The following is a 15,175-nucleotide window of genomic DNA, read 5'->3' on the forward strand; positions in this document are numbered from 1 at the left end:
CCTACAATTCTCCTCTTGACTTTCACTTCCTGAGTCACCATTCCTTAGAACTTCAGCATTCACCATTTACCGCACCCACATGTCTGCCTGTCTCAAGAGCTCAAGCATGGTTCTCGGCTTCAGTGTTGCCCCAGTAGCATGGTCATCTGCTTTGGCTTTTAATTATCTTTTTCTTTCCTTTCTACTTGTTCAAACCATGCTAAAAAAAATCTACATTTTAGGCTATATATCTTTCTTCTTCATTCTCAATAAAATATCTGGGATGAAATTTATGTACTATCATGTGGTTTTATGTATCTTTTTATTTACTCCATTCTACTGGGGATCAAATAGATTTGGTTTATATAATTAATATTTTAATTTTATACACTTTGTTTATGAGTTTATATTATATTTATGTGTAAAACTTGTACAGTTGATCTTTTAATCCCTTGATTTTATTCTTAGTCTATATGCACCTAGAGGATTAATGTCATAATTCAGGGACATGAATTATATCAACAAAATCCTTTCGTATGATATTGACTACTAGGTTTGAGCAAAGAGGCATAAACTTTTTGTACTTTTGAGATAGCTGAAGAAGAAAAAGATAAATAGACTTTTCTGCTACTCAGTGGATTCTACAGTCTCTCAAGTGCATCTTAGCTTCATTTAATCTTTGATCCATCTTATATAAAAATAACTATGATACCTTTCTTGCAAATACAACCTCATAGTTGTAAAAATACAGAAGCAGTAATCTTCTTATCTAATATAGAAATAGCTTATTTTTGTTCTAGGGTATGCCAATTAAAAAAATTAGAGAGAAGTATTCCAAATATGTTTAATTTATTCAGGAATTAGAAAAGTAGATTATAACCCCATATGCACAGCTATGGTAAGTCACATATACATCTGAAAAGGGGAGAGTAAAGGGAAACTTCTATTGGCAAAGGAGAAGTTCTCATAAGTTGCTTGGAAACAGCGTTCTTGGTTTTAGAGACTGAAAGCAATAATTGGCATGAGTTCATTGGCAGAGATGCCATTAGTGGGCAGGTGTTCTTTCGAGAGCATCTTATCTGAATTGCTGCACTCCTAAAGAAGAAATTCTTATGCCTTATTTTAGATAGTCCTTGAAGCAGTCTTTATTCCAGATATGCAAGCACGAACTCTCCTCTTTTGTGTTCTCCCAGCTCTGGGTTGTTTGGATCTGGAAAAACAGTGATTTCATTCCGGTATCTGCAACTCTCACAGGTAGAATTCAATAGTCAGTGTCCACATCACGCCTATGCCTAGACGATGAACACAGAAAGCTAAGGTTGGCAAGTGTTTACCCTTGCTAGAACTTGAAAGTATAAAAATCTAGATGTGGCTTTCAATATAGTTACCTTATGTAAGCAACATGACAGCCATTCTGGACCATAATCCTGGGAGCATGATTAGCAACCTTTCAGAATTTCAGGAAGAACTAAAGAGAAATAGAGAAAATATCCAAAGATCAAATAGAATGATCCATCCTGAGCCACCTTAAAATCTCTGGAGAGGATGATAGATAAGATAATAGCGAGGGACCTCAGTAAGTGTAAATAAGAGCAGGTTATGGGAAGGAAGAAAGACAGAGTTTCCCAATGCCTACAACCAAGAAGCTGAGGGAAAAGAACAGAGAGAAGTGGATAAGATCAAAATTACCAAACATAGGCAAGAAAAGGCAAGCGAAGAGGCAGATTACAACCATCAATCTTACTTCGGTTTATGGCCAGTATTTATTAGACACAGTACTGCTTCTCACAAATCCCCAGGATGATGGTTAAACTGTGCAGAGTAGGTTTAACTGGTTGAGCGGAGGTACTTAGATGCTGCTAGTGTGGCTGTTCTGGCTCAGGAGTGCATACACACACATATATATGCACACAGCACCCCACACCATTGGCTTTCAAGTGTGTGGTCACTTTTCTTTTTCACATCCAGGAGAAACAAAGTGGAAACAAAAGCAGAGAAGAGAAAAACAGTGATGAAACTGATGCCAGTGTTTATTCCTGTGAACCATTAGGTTAGAGAGGTTAAATCCAGAAACTAATAGTTATATATATATATATACACACACAATATTTTTTTTTTTTTTTTTTTTTTTTTTTTTTTTTTTTTTTTTGAGACTGAGTCTCACTTGTTGCCCAGGCTGGAGTTCAGTGGCACAATCTCGGCTCACTGCAAGCTCCGTCTTCTGGGTTCACCATTCTCCTGCCTCAGCCTCAGGGGTAGCTGGGACTACCAGCACCCACCACCAAGCCAGCTAATTTTTTGAATTTTTAGTAGAGACAGGGTTTCACCGTGTTAACCAGGATGGTCTCAATCTCCTGACCTCGTGATCTGCCCACCTTGGCCTCCCAAAGTGCTCAAATTACAGCTGTGAGCCACCACATCTGGCCCTAATAGTGATATATTTATAAAATATTATGATATTCTAGGACACTGATAAAATTTTTAAAAATTGTTTCCAGGAGGGTCATTGTGAGTCACTGCTGCGATGTCATGAAATAGGACATTCTCCCTCCATTGCACTGATCTCAACGGCTCCTTTCTACACGAAGAACTGGAGGTTAATGGGAGATGGCAGCCCATGGCAGAAACAAAGATGCTCATGGTGAGTCACCTTCAGTAGGGAGTGCAGTAAGTTTCCTTGTAACAGCTTTGCAGGTAACTGGACTTGCTTAGAAGGAGCAGCCAGATTAGAAAAGATAGACTTGGCAGGTATTCGTATGGTAATTACATCTGACTCACTGGCATAAGGGACACATTTTTTTGGGGGGGGGGGGGTTGGGAGTAGAATTTCCTGATGTAAGTAGGATGTATTCTGAAGGACGAAGTATCTTACCTGAGGAATGTTGAGTATGGAACCATTGTAACGTGGTATAAATTTATATACGTCTTATTTGTAGCCACAGGCATAGCAAGGTTGGCGATCTCATGGTTACATATTTAAAAAAAATAACAGGCCTGGTGCAGTGGGTCACACCTGTAATCCCCACACTTTGGGAGACTGAGGTGGGTGAATAACGAGATCAGGAGATCGAGACCATCCTGGCTAACACGGTGAAACCCCGTCTCTACTAAAAAAAAAAAAAAAAAAAAAAAAGTTAGCCAGGCGTGGTGGCATGCACCTGTAGTTCCAGCTACTCAGGATGCTAAGGCAGGAGAATTGCTTGAACCCGGGAGATGGAGGTTGCAGTGAGCCAAGATTGCACCACTGCACTCCAGCCTAGGTGACAGAGTAAGACTCCATCTCAAAAAAAAAAAAAAAAAAAAAAAAAAAAAAATATATATATATATGTATGTATGTATACGTGTGTGTGTGTGTGTGTGTGTATTTCAAAGGGAAAAAAAAAAGTGCTCCAAATATTGTGTAAATTTTATATATGGCTCTGGAGAATTTTCCCTCTGGGGAGTTTCTTTATGGTTTATTTCAATTTGAAGTCCTCCAAATGACTTCATATGGAAAATACCAGGTAGTCCAAGGAAGCCAACCAGGAACCCTCTGGTTTCAAACACCAAACTGGGATCGTAAACTAAGTCAATAGTTTTTCCTAAATTCCTGACACAGTCTCAGAGAGGGAGCAAAATCAATATCAGTCAGATAAAATTTTCCCATGTCATGCAAATCCAGACCGTAGAGCTCTGAAAGGGGTCTGCTGTCTCTCCGATGGGATGGGGATGAAATAGCATCAAATTACCTCATCTGGAATAAACAGAGCTTCCCATAATCAACATTTGGAACATAATGAATGGTCTTCACATTAAATTTATGATAAAGAAACAAAAGCTGCTTTTTTGTTTCTTTAAATATGAATTTGCTTGTGCCTTATAAGACATTTTCTCCACAGGCAGTCTGGAAGCTAAAAACGAGAGAAAAGAGGACAAAGAAACCACTGTGTCAAGGGCCATCGTCCCAAAGGCAATACAAATTTTAACACTATCTGCTCCCAGAGTGAAAGTTATAATTGATCTTAAACTGATTTGATCTTAAACTGATATCATTTTTTCTTTGAGATATGTATTTTTTAGGAATGCATGTGTTTGAGTGTTTGTGTATATATGAGTGTGTTTTTTGTCTAAGAGTAATTTCCTAGCAGGACAGAGTAACAGAATCCCAAACTTGGATGGGAATGGGAGGGGAATCCAGGGGCCCTGAAACCCACTTAATTTAATTTTATTATTTTGAAACAGGGTATCTCCCTGTTGCCTAGGCTGGAGTACAATGGTGCCATCACTGCTCACTGGAACCTTGATCTCCCTGGGCTCAGGCAATTCTCCCACTTCAGCCTTCCACTTAGCTAGGGCTACAGCCACTCGCCACCACTCCCATCTAATTTTCTGTATTTTTTTCTAGATACGGAGTTTAGGCATGTTGCCTGGGCTGGTCTTGAACTCCTGAGCTGAAGTACAGGCCTGCCTTAGCCCCCCAAATTGCTGGGATTACAGGCATGAGCCACCACGCCTGGCCCTGACACCCATTTTAAACACCTGTTTGCTGTGAAGCAACTCATCCAACTCCCTCTCTTTTCCTCAAACTACTACCAAAACCTGTATGCTATTATTCCAGTTACATAACTCAGATATTGCAAATAGACAGCCATGGAGTATTATCCTGGTGGAAGGATAATGCCCTGGCAGGAATGTCTTGGGGAAGTGTATAGCCAGTGGGATTTTCGTAAAGAGGCACACATTTTCACTGCAAATAGAAGAAAGTAGGCTCTCTTAGGATAACTACAAGAAAAGAAATCAAAGTCAGGAATTGGGATGTTCCCTAGAGGGAAACCAAGAGATGGAGTTTGAGTTTCCTTCATCTTCTATTCTTAGAATCTAGAAATATAATCTTAACAACTCATTTCCAGGTCTACTCTCCCCACACTGTTGTAATTCCCTGTGCTTATGCTCAAAATTTCCATTAATCATATTATACATTAAAACCCAGTATTAGAAGTTTATGTAGTAGCAAAAGTATTGTTGAAGGGACAATGCTAATTCTGTAGTTCTAGGCAGAAACCATGGATTGATCAGGGGGAGCCTGGTGTCAGGGGAGAACAGATTGCAGCACACCCTACTCCAGATGAGGAGGGAGACAAACCCCATTTAAACCAAATGTTCTACAGGAAAGTTGCCCTTGTCCAAGGAAGGGTCCGGTAGGGGCTAAGAAAAGAAAGTGAGATCTCATCATTTGGTGGATAGTGGCTATCTAATCCACAGATATTTGGGTTACAGAGCAAACTGGATAAATATAAATTTCTATGTAAAAAATAACCTGTAGCAAGTACATGCATGCTTCAGTAGATACTCAATGCAACTAGGTATTAATTTGAAAAGCAAGGTATTCGAAATATGCTTCTAAAATCTTTATTCTAGGAAACACATTTTGACGCAATTTTATTAAAGTTGATGTTTTATCATACAATTTAATATTACTCTGTAACAGTTCCATGACTTTCTCCTCCCAGACCCGAAACCAAATTGTAAGTCTCATATCTCAGAACTATTGCAAAAGTCCGTGGCTGGGATTTGCTCTTGCCCATATTTAAATGACTTCCCTTAGTCGGACATCAGCAAGAACCCAGTCTTTAGATAGCTTATGTTAGAAATGTGTCACCCTAGCTTTCTCATTGTGGTGACACCAATGCTTGCTTTATTTTTAACGTCAGCGGTAGTTTTGTGGGAGAACCATAAGTACTTCATAACATGGGACTACTCAGTAGATCTCAAAATGCCCTCAGTTCATACAGTCTGGTTCCAATAGCCTCCATGAGTTTTCCTTCTATGTGATTTCAGAGTTCTAAAGTCCACCTTTAAAGCTAGATGCTCCCTACACACGTTTTCCTCATATGTAACCTTAAAATGGTTATCATTTATTACCCCTATTCCTATATCAGTGGAGAAATTATGGAATTTGTAAGAAAAAAGAAGGTAAGTAAACATTTGGTTATCTGAGACTGAGAATGTGAGATTTTGAGATCTTTAGGTTTTAGACATATACTCCTAAAAATAAATTTCTGATTTTTATATTTGTTCTTTAGAGCCCAGAAGGAGTTTGTGTAATTCTACAGTTCTCCCATTTGTAATTATTTGATTCTCCCATTGTAGCCATAACAGTGTTAGCTCCTTACCATTTCTCAGCAGATAGAAATTTCATTGACAGAGCCTTGTAACAAAATTTAATCTCCAGATATCAGATTCATATTCCTTTGCAAACTTCTCTGCAAAACACAAAGTTCAGTTATTCCTGGTTGCCAAGGAAACAACATGAGACCACAAGACCACTGACTACAGGGTTAGTGTTGTCAAGGCTGGCAACCCCCTGTAAGCATATAGAGTGTCAGAAACCTATGTTCAAATAGAAGTAGTTGCATTTGCCATTCTAAGTTATATATAGTTCTATTTCATGAAATTAAATTAAAGTTAGAGTAATTGGAATAAAGGCCAAAAGTATCATCTTGACCCTTCCAGATTTTAATGGTACAAAGCCTGGTGTATTAAGACTTTTACTCAGGCAAGTTTTAATATGGTTTGTCATTCAAATATGAACAAAATACAGCAACACTGTTATTTGCTCACAATGAGAAATCTATAGTTCATTGAAAATTAATTACTTAATCAATTAAGCCTTCTGAACTAAACTCCCTCATTTCTATTTTAAATTTTGCCTGGGGATGGCCACATAATCAGGCATATTTTGGCACCAGGTTTTGATGATGCCTTTCTTTTTTGAACCTCTAAGTAAAATATAATAGACTTCATATTCTCTATGAAAAAGGGTGATTGTTTCTTCCTCCCCATACCATTCTCTCATCCCACTGTTCTCATTTATAAATGAGCACCACAGTCATGTGAGTTGGATGGTTGTCCCTGTTACACTTCTTAAAAGTGAAGATAGGCTTGTTTCCCTGGCAACACTACCAGTGAAATGTTCTCACACGATTTACCTGTTCACGAGACAGTTAATAGGAAGGATCCAGATTTGAAGGTAGTCATCTGGTTTAGAAGGCAACTTGCTAAGTCTCATCTGACAACAAGAATAAATCTGAGCTCTGGCTAGACAAACTCCAAATGATGTTTGGGTTAGTGAAGGATACAGAGAGCATCAGATGCAAATATTCCACATCTTATTTCACCATGACAGTTATTAGACCACACAGACTTAAATATTTATGTTTCCAGCTGTTTTAATTTAAAATTAAAATGTTCTTTTCCCATCTCTTTGTGTGGCTGACTCTTCTTTTCAGGCCAAATGCTACCTTCTTATAAGACCTTCTTCAGGGTACCTCTTCATCCCCTCATCCATAACCAACACATTTTTCTGAAGTTGGAATCTTCCCACTTGTGTTACAATGTGTACTACAGTTTGTGGTTATACATGTCTTTGTTACCATTTACTGTCTTTATCAGTAGATTGTGATTTTAGGCCCTCAAAAAATATGTGTTGAATGAATGAGAATGGACTGCAATTATTCATCTACACATAATAAAAAGATAGTAAAATACATGTTCTTTTCATAATTTTAAATCTTTTTGTTTAACAGTACTATAAATATTTATATAATCCAACTACTACTTTAACAAAACCAGAGAAAACTTGTAAAATAAGATCATTAATAAATAAAGACATGGAAGTAAGCGCCACACATTTACATTACAGAAAAAAATGATCATATACTTCATACCTATTTTCTAGTGAAGCATAATATGCATTGGCTATATTAGTTGCAAATATTCAATTATGTATAACACAAAACGAATGGACTGGATAAATCTCAACCATGTCTTAAGCAAAAACAAAATAACATAAGACGAGGCCAACATAGATACAGTAAAGCAGAATATCTGAGTGCTAAAGATAGAGGGCCCAAAGTGGGGACTAAGTAAGTATACAGGAAACATATGAGGCTCTCAGTCCTCAAGGGGTCTTAAATTTGACAGCCATTGGTGAAACTCATTCTGACCACACATGTCAAAACCCCAGGCTTAGTGGCAGTTTTTATCTGTGGATCAAGTGTGCTTGTTCCTGCATCTATTTGATTATGCTGTGTGTTGTGAAGGTCCCAGTCTTATCTGGAAACATCTATCCATTTTCTTTTTTGATATGGCAATTTTGTCTAAGTTCTAAAGGCCCATTTTCCCACATGTTGCCATACTGTAAGCAGGAGACAATCAAAAACAAAGAACAAGGTTTAAAATAAGTAAGTAAATATAAAGCAAGTCACTGTGAAGGCCAGTTCTTAATTACTGAAGTTCAGAAGAAATGAATAAGCAACAGGGGAACAAACGACAGAAAGTTCCATTTATATTTTCCAACTCTCCCCATTATAGGTAAGAGAGATGAGCCCTAGGCAACAGGGCTAAAATAGGGAATCTTTTCTTACAAACCAAACTCGAGTGCTTCGTGCATCTTTCCATCTTCATTTTTGCCTATTCTCCTATTGGTATTATATGGGGAAAAGGTAAACAAAACAAAAATTGTAAACAACCTTTTGGATCTTAGCCCAGACTTCCTGCCCCTGTTTATAGGGATGGCCAGGGACTCTCACACATGCACAGCAGTGTAGGCAAGCTTAAGGAGAGCAAATACATTGTTTAGTGATAAGCCACCCTTCTGAATTCCTTGCCATAGGAATTTAAGTTAGCTGATAATGGGATATCCTAAAAGAAAGCAGACTTCTGTGTCTCCTCTGGGAGCTGTTTGGGATACCTGGTTTTGACTGGGGGGCTGGGGATGGGGAGTCCCAGGAATCAGGATATACACAGTAGGCAAGAGTTAAACAGGTAACACAAACAAAGGGCTATCTTCCTAACAACTATAAGTAGCCACAAAGTCTTACTTCATTTCTCGAACTCCCTTCCTGAAGGATGTGCATTCCTAAAGGATATAATAGGATACCCCTCAGCTGTATTTAAATACTTTTTTTTTCACCTCTATCTCAAACTCTACACAGTCTAATTTCATACTGTGCAAGCATTAATGATCAATTGTTTTGTTCAAACCCCTTCTTTATCCATGTACAGCTAAAGAATGTAGGTTTATTATCTTTTAGTTATATCTAAATGTATCTGCTTTCTAGAATATTCTGTTGAATCAGGGAGTTGTATTTCCATTTGTGATATAGCAAAAAAGAAATGTTTAGAAAACATTCATGTTACCACAAATGCACGTGCAAACATGTTATAATTACTTACAGAACTTTGGAACATATTGGAATAAGCCTTGCCTTGGGCTGTGAAAAAAACTCAAGCCTAATTATATGCTTGCTCACTCTTTTTAAAAGATTTACATGCCCCAAACTTTAAATATTTGCTTGGATCTGGAAAGACTCCATAAAAAGCCAAAGTACTTTCTGTGTAAATAGTCAAAACCCAAAGGGGGCCCTTATATGGCTATTCTGTCCATGACCAGTCACAAATCTGTTAACAGGAGAACAATAGCCCTAACGTTAAACTTGTTTGTAACTTTCTTCAGTGCTTAATAATAATTTTACCAAAAATAAAAACATCATCTTGTTTTGGAATGGCAAGAAAATTTTGTAATGATCTGTTCAAACACATTTTTCTTCTGCTCGGCAAATATAGGAACAGCTAAAGACTATGTGATATGCTCACAGGCCCATAAATATTTAAGCCTCTGAGCCACGGTTTTTTGATTTATTGACCAACACTGACAACCAGAGTAAAATTGTCTCTAATTCCGGGAGCTGATAGCAGCCACTGAATGGATGGGCAGGAAGGCTAAAGAGAGGTTTGATGCCCCAGTTTACCCAGGACTGCCTTGGTTTTAGTATTGAAGGTCATTATGAGAAACCTCTCAGTCACAGGCAAACCAGGATAGTTAGTCATTCATGTTTTGAGTAAATAATTCCAATCACTATGGGAGTTCAATTTTTCACCTGTAGCTCTGTGATGACCTGAAGTATGAGTGAAAAGGGCACAATAAAACTCTAAGCATTCTGGTTTTGTTTGGAGGCTAAGGAAGGATGGCCTTGAGAAGTGGATTTCTTAGCCCAGCAACGCACATGGTAGCAATTTAATATTAAATGAATGAAAGATTGTTAAATTAATAAGACCAGTAATAAGGTGAAAAAATTGTCTCGATGCAATGCTATCTTCCAGATACACCACCCAGGAAGCTATCTGTGGTAGACAGAATGAATAATAGCCTCCAAAAATGTCCATATTCAAATCCATGTCCAGATATCGTATATAGTTGCATGGCAAGGGAGGATTGAGCTTGCAGTTAGAATTGAGTTTGCTAGTCTCTTGTTTTAAAGAGATTATACTCTGTTACCCAAGTGGGCTCAATGTAATCACAAGGGTGATTAAATGGGGAAGATGGAGAGAGAAAGGTCAGAACAAGAGAGCGTGTTTTGAGAAAGACCTAACCTGCTATTAATGGCTTTGGAAATGGAGGTAGCTACTGGCCAAGCAAGGAGAGCAGGCTGTAGAAGATGGACAAAGCAAGAAAAGAGATGCTTCCCTAAAGCTGCCAGAAAATAACACAGCCCTGTTGGCACCTCAACTTTAGGTCAGTGAGCCCCATTTTGGGGCTCTGACTTTTAGAATTGTAAGATAATAATTTTGTATTGTTTTAAAGCTCTAAAATGTGTGGTAACTTGATATAGCAGCAACAGAAACTAATATAGCATTCTAGAAGTAAAGGAACAGAAGAGTTCATAGACCAAATAAAAATGTTCAAATCGTATGGCTTATTAAAGAAATTTAAAACACACCATAAGAAGCAAAAGATGATGTAAGAAAAAGGAGATAAAGTAAGTCAACACGGTTAAGACAGGGTGCAAGCATACTACTTGAATCCTGAACACTGAACATTATCTTCATATTCTCTGTACCCTCTCTCTGCCAAATCAGCCTCCCAATCACCCCACTGGTGTGGCTAAGAAAATCAGAGTTGAAATATTGAGTAAAACTGTCCATGAATTATAGGTGCCCTGGACCAATGATACACACTGGCAAGACAAAGGGACAAGTATGCCTGGCCATATCTGTAGCTCACTGATTAACCTAATAAATAGCCATGGGTTTTATTCATGTTTCCTTGGTAGAAGACACATGGAACCAAGATGATGTCACCAACGGGTGGCTAAATTAAGAACTCTTGCATATTGAGTGTTCATATATACTTATTGTACCCAGAAAAGTGTTTCTTATATGCTTTTTATATCACAAATATTTAATGTTCAGGTGCTTCATGTATAATTCATAGTGACTCATGATTATAAATTATCTCTTGGTACTCTATATACTACTTATTTATACTTAACACATTTTATGAGTTTCATCCAGCCCATGTCTTCTTGTCTTCTACAGCATAATTAAATATTCTCAAACAATAAAATAAATGCATGTTACACCTGTGAAAAGGATGAACAAAAATTGAAAGGTGTTTTAAGGCCGACCCAATGCAATGACATTCTGAGGACTGGCTTCAGGTTTCACAAGCAAGCCTGTCTCTGTCACTTGTCTGTAATCCTCAAAAGGGAAATTTACAGGAAAACAATTTTTTAAAAAGACAAGTATCTTTTTCTTATCCAGATCTTAAAAAATTCAACTGATTTTTTTCTCCGTGAAAATTATTAATTTAGGACATACTTTGTACCTTTAATCCGTGGAAGCTCTTTATGTTATTCTACATAAAGAAACATGTTCTTAAATTATTGTGCCTTCTTCTTTGAGGGGAGCTGTGAGAGAGTATAAAAGACAATACTCTGAATTTAGGAAGATGGACACTTGTCACCTGTCTACCAGTAAATATCTCTGTGATAATAGGCCATTTACCTCACCATCTCGAACTCCAACTGTCCTCATGCGTAAGATTGGGGAACACGACTTGAGGACTTCTGTGACCACATTGGATCATACAAACAAATTGCCATCCCCCATTCCTGCCCCTGGATTTGACTAAATGTTGGCAGTTTGGCAGCTTTGGCTTTTTCTGGGAGCCTTAAAAATCATGAAATAAAATTCATATAACCCAAAGTAGGTCTCACGGTCTTATATGACATTTAGCATACGCACATGCACAAATTACACCAACGTTTTGTAGAATGTTATTGCATTGGGCGAGCCTTCTAATATCTCTCAATTTTTGTTCATCCTCATCACAGGTGTAACATGCATTATTCCAGTGGCTGAGAATATTTAATTCTGCTATAGGAGACAAGAAAACATGGGCTGGGTGAAATTCACTAAGGAAATGCACTAAAATATAGTTAATTTAGCCTTTTTAGTTTGTAACATCATGACTTGGATTATAGTGCAAGTGACTAACAGAACTTCTATATTCTACAGAAGAAAATCAACAAATGAAAAATGTCCGGAGATTAGCCCCAAGCTGTAACACAGAGACAGGTTCAAAAGGTCTTAAAGAGTCAGCAAGTGACCTTTTTAAATAAATGAATATCACATTATCTCCTCTACTGGGGCAATTATTCCAAAGCTTTGTTTTTGCCTGTGTGTTATCCTTGCTGTTAGATCATTCTCATTCAGTTCTCTTATGCTGCACTTTAAAACCAGTTCCAGTTGTCTTGTACTTAAGAATATCTGCTTACTGAGCTCTGTAGAAATAACTCCATCAAGTATCTATTTGAATTACTTTTCTTGAAACTAAAGCATCCTCTTACTTTTCTTCTTCCTTAAGATACTGCATTTTATAGCCCCTATTTTCTTTTTCTTCTCTGAATAAGACTGCTAAAGAAGTGAAGACCGGAACTGAACTATTCCCCAGTGAGAACTGACAAGTATGAGGCCAATGAGAAGTTTCTCAGAATCCTACAGATTTTCACAGAAGCAGGTGACTGCCTGCTATCAGGCTGGGCAACTCACAGACTAAGTAAGAATTTGAAATCGGATACCATTCCTGACAGGATCCTGCTCTTTTTCTTTGCGCACCTCAGAACTCAGGTTTGACTTATTCTTGAAAAAGATTGAAAGTACTAAATTTATTTAAGTTTCAACTTAAAAAATTTTCTTATGACTAAATATACTATCTAACTCCTTTACCATCTCTGAAAGGCGGAGAAGGGGAAAAAAGATCCAAATGGCATGTACAAAAGCAAAACAGAAATAAACAAACAAAAAAACAGTGTTACTTCCAACTTACCTCATTCCCAGCTACACTCGTTGTGTTAGTTGGGTATGATATATCCAACTGATATTCTTTGTTATTCCTAACACCTTCAGTAGCAATTTTAAAACATTATCAAAAGAAGTTGCAGAAGGGTTTCCTTTATATAAAATATATTTTGTTGCTTCTATAGAAACTTTACATCAAAAAAGCATCATCAGCACTAGCCTCCTTCAAAAATTTGCACGAGCTAAAATTTGCAACTCTTGTCTTTTAAAAGTAGCAGTTTCTTTCTCTGCCTCCACATTATCTTCCAGTTTTAAAGTTTCCACCAGTAGAAATATAGACATGACATCAGAAGTGCGCACACACATATGCAATCATAAGGAAAGTAAGCTCATATTGCATGTGTTTCTGCAGTTGGTGACTGCCACTTTAGCCAGGGTAAAGGTTTTTGATGCTTCTTGATGTTTCTGTCTTGGAATTGCAAAGTTAAAAATGAGCAAACGCCACAAATTCACTTTGCCTTTTAAGATTTTCCTGGCATAAGATCAAAAACCAAAGAAGAAAAGCTCAAGATAAGGCTTAAAAGTATGAAGCCTGCACAAAAGCATGAGAATTGAAAAGTCTGTTTGTAGTTGAAATAACTCTGACAACAACTGCTGCATCCATAGAAACAAGGTCTCGGGTCTAGTCTGAATTTCAGCAATAAAAGGGAAGAACAGATGTCTCAGGTACTGCAAATGTATTTAGGATCTAAACTCTCCTCATCTTCCTGAGAACTGGCCTCTAAAGAATCCACATTGTTCCCAGCTAGTCAGCGGCTGAGGCAGGAGAATCGCTTGAGCCTGGGAGGAGGAGCTTCCGGTGAGCTGAGATCGCACCACTGCACTCTGAGCAACAGAGTGAGACACTATCTCAAAAAAAAAAAAAAAAAAGAAAGAAAAAAAGAATTCACATTGTTACACACTTTATTTGAAGTAAGTAAACAAAACTGAAGAAAGGAGAGCTAGACCATGAAGTGCCTATTAGAATCACTTTTGTAATCAATAGAAAAGAGGGAAATGACTTACGTTAATATATAAATCATGTAGTACTTACAAAGAAGTATGATTTTAGCCTCTGCTAGACAAGTAAAAAAGGAAATTCTTTTTTTTTTTTTTTTTTTTTTTTTTTCAGGGAGGCTGCTTTATAAAGAAAATGTAAACTTACCCAGCACGACCCAGGTACCAGGTAATCTGTCCTTTCACAAACTTCCCTTCAGTAACTCATCCAAACAACACCATCCTTTCCAGTTCACAAGGACAATGAGTTCACACTGGTGATCTGCTCCAGTGCCTGCAAAAAGATTCCACTGCCCAGAAGTCCGGATAGTAATCACAATTTACCTATGAGTGATTTTTTCTTCCTGCATAGCTTTTTCTATGTACTTTCCAATGTACCTTTATGAATTGGCCATATGAGTCTACGAATAACGATAAGATATATGAGGCTTTAAATGCAAATCATGGTTATGTAACACTAAAATTTTCTGTGTATATGGTACATCTGAGGTTTTGTGAAGCCTTTGTTTTGTTTTCTTTTGGGTTCATGGTGTCATCACTTTAATTTTAAAATTAGAATTAGCTTCCCTTATAAAGCACATGGAGGTAGGCTAGTTAGTATTTACAAAAGAAAGAGTGCCTCCCCGCCCACATTACTGCAAGTCTAAAGCAATGAATTTGATTCACTAAAACAAACTTTAGAAGTATATATAGAAAAAAAAACAGCTTGTGAAATGCTTTTCTCAGCTCATTTGTAGTTAAGTCCAATACTTTTATCTCTTGAAAGAGAAAATATTTTTCTGTAGAGCCCACACTGACATCAGTTCTCTGAATACTACTGCCTTTAAGTTTCCAGAAGCAAGAAGATATGAGTACGAAAGTATATACCTCGAGTCTGTGTGTACTATAAATATTAATCAGAAATCAGGTAAAGAGAAAATTCAATATGATTGTGTGTATGTATGTACTCAAGTTTCTAAGGAAAGTGTTTACACAGAGAGATCTATGACCACAGAGATACATATTTACATACATGATA

At 37.4% G+C, this 15,175-nt stretch overlaps 1 long non-coding RNA gene across 4 annotated transcripts; it reads right to left on the reverse strand.

Moving 5' to 3' along the window:
• Positions 1-805: 805 nt before the first annotated feature.
• On the reverse strand, positions 806-14,446 carry LOC103241539 (uncharacterized). Of its 4 annotated transcripts, XR_005241889.2 has the most exons (7): positions 14,306-14,446; positions 13,130-14,006; positions 6,132-6,221; positions 3,708-3,869; positions 1,724-1,932; positions 1,368-1,447; positions 806-1,271 (listed from the first exon to the last, which is right to left on the reverse strand). It is a non-coding gene; the product is annotated as an uncharacterized lncRNA (long non-coding RNA). The 4 variants fall into 4 exon arrangements; XR_005241890.2 differs by lacking the exon at positions 3,708-3,869 and having other exon boundaries at positions 14,306-14,443; XR_012095572.1 differs by lacking the exon at positions 13,130-14,006 and having other exon boundaries at positions 14,306-14,442.
• Between the last annotated feature and the right edge of the window lie 729 nt (positions 14,447-15,175).

This window comes from Chlorocebus sabaeus, chromosome 15, assembly GCF_047675955.1.
Source record: "Chlorocebus sabaeus isolate Y175 chromosome 15, mChlSab1.0.hap1, whole genome shotgun sequence".
NCBI classification, from domain to species: domain Eukaryota; kingdom Metazoa; phylum Chordata; class Mammalia; order Primates; family Cercopithecidae; genus Chlorocebus; species Chlorocebus sabaeus.